Below are 6,729 nucleotides of genomic sequence, written 5' to 3' on the forward strand. Positions count from 1 at the left end.
GAACAGCATGAGCAGCTGCCTCACTGCAGCAAGGGTGACTGTTCAGGCATGCTCCAGCAGCAGAGTTCCCTGTGCAACTTACAGGCAAGTCCACAGAAGAGTCTTCTCTCCCCCAGCACGTACTGACTGCTTATATAAACTTGGGGAGGCATCTCGGGAGTCTCATTAACTCCTCCCTCACCTTCTTTGAGGCCATATTTCCTTAGAAGGGAACAGCTGAGGTAGCAGTTGGGGGTTTGACCATAAGTCAAAGGCCGGTACTAGCCTGACTCAAACCTCCGTGACCTCTGCTACAAGGTGGAGAAAGCTGGACTAATTTTTCAGACTGAATGAGAGAGAGGAGGCTTTGGGATGATGTGTCTGAGGCCAACTGGCCAAAGTTTGCCAGGACAAGAAGGTACACCCTTGCCTCTGGTTTCCTGTTCTGACGCTGCTTGGGAAATTGTGTTCTAACTAGGTTTCAGTCCATATCTTCTAGGGACAAACTTTGGGGAAACTCCCTAAAAACCATTTTCAGATGTCAGGAACCTGGTGACCCCACTAATTCCAGAGCTGCCTGTGATCCTGGGAACTGGCTGGGAGGAGAGCTTCCACAGAGGAGCCCTGGGGAATGCTATGTTTACAGTTCTTGCTCCATAACTTCTCGTGTTTGTTTTTGCACGTCTGAGCCCTCAATCCCTTTCCTCCCGGCCTTGCTCATTTCTTCCAGGATTCTCTCAAATTCAGTGCAGCAAAAACTGCAAGGCATTATCCCAGTTTGGAGAGGAAGCCTCCATTCTAATGCCGCAACTCTCCTGTTTCCACTCCACTCACATTCTTCCCTTACCAGAGACTGACAGGCATAATCATCTCACTGGTTACCAGGCAGGCAGCCAGTGAGGGCTGAGGGGCAAGGGGCAATTTCAGGAGGGCATAAAGGGCATGCTGAGCGTGTGTCAGAAACATAGACCATGTTTGAACCTGGCTCTGTCAGTCACAGACTGTGTGGCCTGGGACAAGTGGATTGGTATTTCCTACTGTGTTTTCATTTGTCAGATGAAGATGCTGTGGATTGTGGTTGGGCTCAAGGAAGCAACTTGATGTAAAATGTGCTTGTGAATTGGTATCTGACTTGCAGAGAGCCTCAGTAAATGCTGGTTTCATTCATCCACGGGCGTTCAGGCTAAAGCAGTCTTGAGGCGCTCTCTCTTCTCTCCAGTGGCTAGTTTGTCTGTGTGGAGCTCACTCCATCCCTTGCTGAGATCACCTGGCTCCCTTGGTGATAAATGTTATAGGAGGGCATTAGACATGGGAGATGTTTGTACCCGCAGGCCTGGGTTTTGTATATGGAAACATGAACACTAAGGGATGTTTAGGGAGTTGGTCAACACCCCAGCCAGACAGAATGAGGTTAACTTCAGCCATGACAAAGGTTTAAACATTCAGGCAGGCCCAGGAAGCTGAGTGGACCAGCCAAGGCTCAGGTGGTGTTGATTTGTAAACCTGGCCCTGGAGCCCAGGTCTGAATTACTCTCAGCTCAGGCCTTTTTCTTGTGCTGCTGATCACATTATCCTTCCCAGGTAGGGGCTCTCAGGTACAATTATGTTAGGACCTGTATCATTCTCACTTCTCTTAGCTCTTAAGAGTCTGTGATTTGGGTTCCTTTATGCTTCCAAGATGGCTTCTTAGAAATTCCATACTGACTTGTGAGTTATCCAAAAGAATCCCTCTGTTTTGCCTGACACTATCACGCTTCTGTGCTAATAACAGGGACATGGTTGGATGCAACACAGTGAAAATGCTCAGTATAGTGCCAGTATTGTACCATAACTACAACCATGCCCTCCTGGCTGAACAGTGTTCTGTCATTTTGCCTGTTCTGTCCTGGGTGACCGCAGCCCATTTTCCTTCAAAAAACTACAGCTTCATCTTTAACTACCATGCCTCCCTGAGTTAGGTAGAAAAATTCCATCTTCCCTCCCCTAGGTGAATCATGGGATCCAGGCCTACCCTAACCAGAGAATTCTGCATTCTTGGTTGCTGTGTTTACTTGGGGTTAGAAAAATGGCCCAAGCTTACCTAAGAGTCAGGGAATCCTGCTGGAGCCATTGGGCTGGACAAGAAATCATCCTTTTCATTTCATTTGGATGAATCTAGTCTCCACTTATTGCTCATTTCAGGATCCACACTGCAACTGATTGCCAAGTTCTTATGTCCACTGAGTCAACAGGCATTGGCATTTCCAAGAAGGAGGCTGGTCCAGAGCAGTAATGATTGCTTATTATGTCTCTGCAGTCAGATATTACCCTTTTTGGAAGAAATCCAAATCATCTTAAATTGACAGGAGTTTAACCGGATAAATAATGAGATTTATTTTTCTAGGAATATCCTAAGGGGGTTTGCTGAATTTAAACAGGGTCAATGAATTGTCCTAGCTCCACCAAAAATTGAATATACAAACGCTATCAGTTTGACAGTGACTGGTTGAATCAGATAAATAGAGCAGAAACACTGATCCTAAGAGGAGGTAGTTTCTTTGTTTAAAATAAACATCCTATCCATGTTTAAGAGACCTGTGTCAGTCCCTGAGTCCCATAGAATCTTAGGTTACAGTCTCTCCAAGTGTTTTCTAAGAATCCATAGATGCAGGGAAGGAGAGAGGAAGAAAAGAATGAGAGAGAATAAAGTACCCGTAGCTAATATGTACTATCAATAAAATGCTGTACATTCCTGAGTGTGCTCAGTTTAAGGTCATAATTCAAGAAAGAAAAATGACAAAAATGTTCTTAGACGTGCTCATGTCAGTATCATGGAACACATGTTGAAAAGGTTAAAACGGTGATCGGAACCACTTCTGGGCATGTTCAGCTTGTCTCATAAAGATGGTGGACAGGATAGCTTCTGGGCATGCTCAGCCTGTCTCAGAATGATGGTGGACAGCTATGCTTATGTGTCTGCTTGGTTTCCCCAAAACGTTTTAGCTGAAAAGCTTGCTGCGAAGGTCCACTAATACTGGGGTTTCCTCCTTATTTAGTTCCTGTCTCATGTAGCTGCTGACACCCTCAACTGCAGTATCTGTTGCTATTGCTCGATAGTGTCAGAATTAAACTGAGCTGAAGTTGGCCCAGCTGATCTCTCCTGCAAATGTGACTGAATGTGCCAGTTTGAAATAACAACTATGCTTTAAAGAATATGAAAAATCTTATTCTGAACCAAATATGAGTGACTGACTCAGGAGCACAAAGTCAACTTACCCTAAGTGACCACGGGTGGGTGAAGCGACCTTTTCCAGTGACAGAACAAAGAGTCCAGACTCAATACCAAGTGCATTATTGGAATGTCATAGATTAGTTTGTGCTTGTCCTGACCGATGCTGAGTGACTCAGCTCTGTCTCCATACAAGCAGACAATGACTGGATATTGTAAATGCTTTGAAATGGCTTAGACTCAGCTGTGAACATGTAATCCACAGTTCAAAACTTCACAGGTCACAGAACATACATCAGAGGGTAAAAGACTTCCAGGGGGAAGTGTTTGATTGTGCTCCACCAACCACAGCAGCTGCCCTGCTGCCCTGAACCCTCTGAAGAGAGGGGAGTCTGAGCTGTGATCTCCCCAGTTCAGCAAGGCTTCGGGAAACTTCTCAAAAACCTTTTGGCCACTTATCACCTGGTTCTACAGGTGTAGCCTGAATCTTAAAAGGTCTTATTAATAAAAACAAACCTGAAGCTGGGTATTGGGGTGAACGCTGGCAGATCAGAGAAGCAGAACAAGCCACAGGCACCTCAATTGCCAATTCCTCAGCTGATCCTGTTTCCTCAGACTGGAAGTTTCTGAGTCCTCATCCAGATGGATCTCAGCTGAACTGCTGCTCAAAGGCCTAAAAGTTTAACTAGCCTAGTTTCTGGTTTTCACGCCTTATATACCTTTCTGCTTCCTGCCATTACTTCTTGGGATTAAAGGTGAGTCACAATGCCTGGCTATTTCCAGTGTGGCTATGAGGTCCAGTGGAACTCATAGAGATCCAGATGGATCTCTGCCTCCAGAAGGCTAGGATTAAAGGTGTGAGTGCCACCATTTTCTGGCCTCTATGTCTGTCTAGTGGCTATTCTGTTCTCTGACCCCAGATAAATTTATTAGGGTGCACGATATATTGGGGAACACAATATCACCACCACATACAGGACCATGGGTAAATGGACTAACTTGGCCCAGACAATCTGCTCAGTGATCTCAAGCATTTTTCAGCTGTCTTCCAAAGGCTTAATTTTTCTCATCTGAGAAATGAAAGAATAACATCACCCTACCTGGATGGCTGCAAGAGTCAGCTGGGTAACATACTGAGAGTGTTCAGTAGAACTGTACTGTGCTGAAGACAGGGGGATCCCTCTTCCATGACACTGATGGTTCTCTGGGGTAAGGTAAGACTTTGGACAATTTCATGGCAGTGTCTCCTGTATCCTTCAGCTGGACAAAAAAAAATCTGCACAGTGTTACTGCACAGTGTCCCGGCATGGCACAGTAGAGAAGCTATCTCACAAGGAATTACCAGCGTCGCGTTTACACATGCAATCAACCACTCTTACAACCCACACAAAAAGTTTAAGTGAATTTTAACAAAATAGAGAGAAAGGGGGCCGAAAGAAGGTGAAAAATGAAGAAGATTCAGAATCACAGATTCCTGTGGATAAGAAGCAGGTTGAGAAAGTCATTCAGCAGCAAGTAGGGCCCATTTTGTATTGAGAAGAAGAGTGACGTGCCTCAGCTCCAAAGGGTTGAGGCAAGAGCACAAGGGAGTTACAGAATCACTCCTGGGCAAGGCTGGGTTTCACGCGGGTTGTGTTCCTTGCTGCCGAGTAAGGAGGCAAACAACAGGTGCCCGCTGGGCCACAGAAGGTCTCCAGGTCACTGTCTCTGTCAGCTCTGTGGGTCAGGAAGAGTTGTATCTAAAAAAACTGTGTTCAGAAAACCTTGTCCACATTTAAACCATGCACCAAGACTGTGCTTGGATGAGATTTGAGGAATTTTAGAAGTGGACAATTTCCTTCCCCAAGGAAGAGGAATAGGTATCTGGGGTCAGAGGATAGACTACATGCATCCACATTTTTCTCCAGCCCAAGTTCTCAGCATTGGCTCTGAACTTGGGCATAGGAATTGCCTTGGCCTGAGGGAAGAACACCAGCAAATATTATACAAGAAAAGCTTAACAAAGCGGGCATTTCTTCTCATTACCCGGGTTCATTGCTATTTCCTGTCACAGGCTACTGGCTTACAAGATTGCTACTGCCAAGCTAGCCACAAGCTTTTAAAAAAGCTAAGTGTGTGTTATCTACACCACACACATTAATGACAGAGACTACTAAAACTAAAAACGACAATCACAGTATTTGATTGATTTCCAGCTCAGCACACAGAAACACAATTATGTGTCGCCCTAGGCAGTGTAACTGGTAGAAAATAGGCTATACTTATAAAATTTGGGGGATTTGACAGATAGGACAGCAGCCCACAGGATCGTGGACTATGTTGGATCTCATGGAGAGCCACAGAATGGAATAGTAGCACAGTGTTAATCCCCTTTTAGACAAGGCTGGCCCCTCATAGGTCATGAGCTGCAGGCTAAAGCCCAGTGATCTGCCAGTGTTGTTTCTTGATCTGAGGGCAATTTTCAGAAAAAGGGCATCTGTGAGCTGGGAACAGCTGGCGTTCTTGAACCTGGAGTGGAGGAAAAGGACATGTCTAAAGGAGATTCGAGTAATCACCAGTCCCATAAATGGAGCTTCCTGAAGGCTGTCAGGGGCAGGCCTTTTAGATAACCTGAAGGAACGAGTTTCCGAGTCCCCTAGAAATAGAGGTTGAGCTATCCTACCTGAAGATATGAAGTCTAGAATGTTCTAAATAATGGGACTGGGGAAGTGGCTCTGTGTTTAAGAGTGTGTACTGCTTTTCCAGAGGACCTGAGTTTAGTTCCCACCTCCAGTCAGGAATCTCATAGTCTCCTGCCAACTCCAGCTTTGGGGATCCAGTAACTTCCACATTCCTCTGGTCCCTGCACACATGTGTCACACTCACAGACACACACACACACACACACACACACACACACACACACACACACAAATAAATAAAAACAAATCTCAAAATGTCCTGTAATACGACACTCAAAAGTTTCAAGTTTTGTAAATTCCATTTTATATTAAATACATTTAATTGCAAATATCCATACAAATATTTCAGCATATAGAAAGCTCCACACTTTCAGCATTTCTAGCCCCAGGCATTTCAGACAAGGGATACTCAACCAGCATTCAATGCTGGGACCTCCTGGCAGCTCTCACTGAGTTTCCCACCAAGTTGCTGCTTGCATGATGCTCAGGTCACATACTCTGTTCCAGAGGTGTTTGGAGACCTGGAAAGAGGGGCAGTTTGGACCTCTGAAGAGGGCTGTCTCAGCAGATTTTCCACAGCTAGGGCAAGTTGAAATAAACCTGGACCTTGGCTGAAGACTGAAAAACAGAAGCAAAGGATCTCTCAAGGCACACAGGGTTTCCCAAATGCTGTAACAAGGACATGGCAATGTGACAGCTGTGAGTGCTACCATGGCCAACACATTCTGCATGGAATTTTCTCCATGCATACTCCTTGTAACTCAGCATAGCAACCCCAGGCTTCTGTTTGTCCATTTTTCCAAAGATGAAATTGAAGCTTAGAGAGGTGCCATCACTTTCCTAAAACCAGGTTTGGCAAGT

This window comes from Peromyscus californicus, unplaced genomic scaffold (genome assembly GCF_007827085.1).
Source record: "Peromyscus californicus insignis strain IS unplaced genomic scaffold, ASM782708v3 Scaffold_8__1_contigs__length_139910024, whole genome shotgun sequence".
Lineage (NCBI taxonomy): Eukaryota > Metazoa > Chordata > Mammalia > Rodentia > Cricetidae > Peromyscus > Peromyscus californicus.